This window comes from Phaeoacremonium minimum (genome assembly GCF_000392275.1).
Source record: "Phaeoacremonium minimum UCRPA7 unplaced genomic scaffold PA7_03_scaffold_141, whole genome shotgun sequence".
Taxonomy (NCBI): Eukaryota; Fungi; Ascomycota; class Sordariomycetes; order Togniniales; family Togniniaceae; genus Phaeoacremonium; species Phaeoacremonium minimum.
In genome coordinates this window covers 97014-101185 of record NW_006921048.1, presented here as the reverse complement: position 1 = coordinate 101185, position 4172 = coordinate 97014, and positions in this window count along the sequence as shown.

Below are 4172 nucleotides of genomic sequence, written 5' to 3'. Positions count from 1 at the left end.
CCCCTTGCCTAATTCGGTAGCCTTATTTTGAGAGCGACCTTTCGCTTGGTACCTATTCCGTACATGTACACAGCTAATTACCAGCCGGCGATTCTGCACTTGGAGCACCAAGTAGCATGCGCCGACTTTTACTTGCCTTCGAGATTCTGCTTATAGACAGCGACCGCAGCATTTATCCTCATCCTGATGATGATCCAATTTCTCACCGATCATCCAAAGCACGCGCCGCGGCGGTTATCTCTCCTCACAACACTAACCACCAACCATCAACAGGAGAGTCCATTTTTCCCGCTTGTTCACTCGCGTCTCTACCCAGCTACACCCTTATGCTCTCACGCGTGCTGAGGCGGTCTCACATAAGCTATTTTATCCGGTACGTACGGGGAAGGACCAGAGCGCTTTGGATCTTATCATCCCATCACCAAACACCTTTTCGGTGTTTTATCTATTTACACCAGCCTGCGCTTACCCTTTTGCTGCCTCATACGCCTTGCACCCAGAATAAAAACTCAAACTCCACAATCCACACTCAAATATTCTGGGCTTGACCCCATGATTCCCCCAACCCAGACAAGTTCGCTCTATAGGACGGGGGTTGGATGTCACTCATTGTGTTCTGGCACTGGTCGCAAGACGTGAAGAGTGACTTGACTTGGCTTGACTCGACTTGACTATGTTTGCTAGTGTTTTAGCTTTGAGACGCGACTAGCTAGCTTTTTGTTTGTTCTTCTGGGCCTGATGCTCAAGTCTGTGATACTGTCTCGGCCAGACTCATGAAGAAATGGAAGAAGGAGTTGTCAAGGATGGTCGACTGCTGTAGGCTCTCCGGCCAATACATAGACAGCGATTGCGGATTTGCGTCAGGTGGCTCCAGAAACAGAGGCTGTCAAATTTGCGTCAGAAGTAATCTCCTAGCTGTGGTCCCTTGGGCATCTCTGGACCAAAGGGGTAATGTAATGCCTGTCTCGTATTTCGATTGAGATGCAACCTGCATATACCACGTATTTACGAAAGTCCCTTCATTCATCCTCGGCCCTTGTTTACCCAATGCCGTCATTGTATCTCAGCTGGTTGGGCGTGATTTACGTAGCGAATTTGCGATAGTTTCATTTCTATCTCAGTATTTATCAGGATCTAAATCAAGGCTGCCGTCCTTGGGTCGACAACAATACCCAAGAAAAAGAACAGTGTAACATTGGCAGAGTCAGGTTATAGCATGACTAAATGGAGCAGGTTTAATATTATAATGGAGATTATTATCGATCTTAAGATAGACGAGGCATACAACGCAGTACGACAGACCCTCCTAAGCTGACCAGAGATACGGTACTCCCTGCTTTTGCAGTACTGGGGACCTAGACTTCCCGGGGCGGCATGCGGGAGAAAACACCGAGGGAGACGACAGTAGCGGAACCTATTCTGCCAATGCCGGCTCTTCCAGAGTAGCCTTGCTGATTCGTTGCCGATCCGAACCTAGTACTGTCAGATAAGCATCGATCAGCGATGGGCTGAATCTCGAAGATGAAGATGCTAGGACAGAACTCTTCGAGAATTCCATGCATCCGGTGTGCTTCCATGGCCAGAGACTAGGTTCTGTGGAGAGTTATCTGGGTACAGCCACGCCCTTCCGGTCTTTGTAGACTATCCTCCACAGCATCTGCCTCAAAACTGGCCTGCTAACTCCGAAGATTCAGAATTGTTCAATATAGCCTCCGATCAATTATTTCCCTTCGTCTTTCCTTGTTTTCCTACACTGTCCTTCTTGTCACCCACACATCTTCTACCAACTCTTCAAGGCAGAGAGCTTCGGAACCCCTGTGCCCAATCATTACACCGACCCACAGCGAAGTGACAGGGTGAGACGGTGAGACGGAAGAAGGCTACACTACATGTCCTGACCTTGCAGCTGGGCAAGACAAGCTAGCGCAGTCCATCCTCTCTCGCGCTGCTGGATCCGGCGCAACTGCGTCTCCGCCCTCACGCTTCCGCTTCCGTGGGGCTCGGTCCCCAGACGTCCCGGACGTCGATCTGGACGTTGACTCGGAGGTTGGCCCGGACGTAGCGTACCGCACCACCTGGCCGCCCGGTGGCACGGTGAACTTTCGTATGGCTGTCGCGCTGTAGGCACGGACACAGAAGCGGGTGTTGCGCTGCAGGGCGTAGAAACACTGGCTGCCTTGGCCGCAGCTCCACACGCAACGGCGATAGGGGTCCCAGCCAACGCCGTGCCACCCTAGATCCCAGACGATGACGGGGAGGTACTCATCCAGATCGATGACACGCGGTGGTGGTGGTGGTGGTAGCACGGTGGCTGTCGGGGGCAGGCCATGGTTACGGAGTAGTGAGTGGCTCGACTGCTGCTGCTGCTGCTGCTGGAGATGGCCAGTTCTTTCGGTAGTCGAGGAGGCGCTAATATGGCTTGCATGTGGTGTGTTGTTGTACCCGATAGACAGACTGACAGTTGCGGACTGGTTATGTGAAGGAGTTTGAGAAGGTGGCACGCCGAGGCCGTCAGGGTTGGCGGAGACCCAATGCTCCATGTTTATCACCTGTCTGTCTGCTGGTCCGTCAAGATGAGAACACCGGTTCGCATGGCACATGGACAGTGATATCCACGCGGATAAGAGTGGAAACAAAATCGACAGTCTCGTCGACTGAGAGCACACCGCCTCAGGATTATTATATGTGCTCTCCAGACAACCAGACGGTAGCCCCAGTCAACAAACGACTGCAGCGAGCGTTTCTTTCTTCCCCTACTCGCACAGCCTGTAGCCAGCAGCACACACACAGGGTTGCTCCGTTGAGCATAATTGAGAGCACCGGTGGGAAGACCAGGCCCTGGCATGACCGGGGTGGTCAGATGCGGGCTCCCGGTCAACTCTCCAGCTCTTATGCAAGAAGCCGAAATATTGGACCAACCACTCACGGACCCTGACGGCCGGCCATTGTTAGAGATGCAGTCTCCGTCCCCTTCTCTCTGCTCTATCTATTCAAGTCGCTGGTCATGCATGCCATGGTCTTGGCGGAATTGTGATGGCAGTGTTGTCTGTCCTCCAACACAGACTGCAGTCCAGAACAATGAGTCATCCAATGTCTTGGCCCAATCCTAATTAGAGTATAGCCTGAGCTGCTCATTTATTACTGGATAGGCAAGATGTGATAAATGAGCTATATAGAAAAGCAGAAGCTCGGGCAGCTAAGTGCGTGGCTTTTGTGACACAATATGTACCCCGTTGGTACCCCTCGTAATGGCGGCGCGTTGCATCAAGGGATGCAGACTGACTCTGACAGTTATGCGGGTTACTCATGACCTAGGTAGAAAGCAGTGGATATCTAGGTATCTAGGTAGTCATTCCCCTCCGTCAGTTGCTGGTGTCCCGGCCATCTCAGTGTGATCTTTTTTGCCTTGGTCCAACTGCCGCAGCAAACCAGGCAGGTCTTTATCCCTGTCTACTTCCAGTCCCCTAGTCCAGTGTGGTTCCCACGGTAGAGCCCACGCAGCAACCATTTGTATCGGTCGGTTGATCTTGGCAGCAGCCTTCTCGGCGATAAAGCTATGGGAGTGGCGGTGTACGATAGGGTAAGGTTTGGACGCCGATGAATGAGTCCGGTTATGGAAAAATTTCTACCCTAGGTCTGCTGAGCTGATAATGGATAGATGGATGCGAGAACACTGAATCATCAAAGAAAGGAGCAAGGAGTAGATATAGAGCAAAAAAGAGTGCATGATTGGTTAGTGGGTAGTGGTTGACGAGCTTCCAAGGTTATTGTTGAAGTCGAGTATCGAAACATGTATCTTTCTTTCCATCCGCGTTAAGGTTAAAAGGATTGGGGAACAAACTCCGCCAGCTGCCCTTGCCGAAGCACCCGAAGAAGCCGGCATATGCTTTCATTCCTCCCCTCGATTGTCTCCCGTTCGGAAGCAAGTCAACATCCCTTTTTGTACATTTGCTGCGACGATTTAGCATGCTTGCCAACTCTACCCGAAACGAACGACCGTGGGAGGGTGCTCATCGGATTTTAAGCCGATCATAGAACTATTTACTTGAAAAGCATGAAAGCGAGTCCACGCATGCATTACCTGGTCAATTGATTACTTGTACGGTATCTTGTAAACTTTTTTGCCGGAAACAACTAACAATAGAAAAGAAGCTTTTATATTAGTAAGTCTC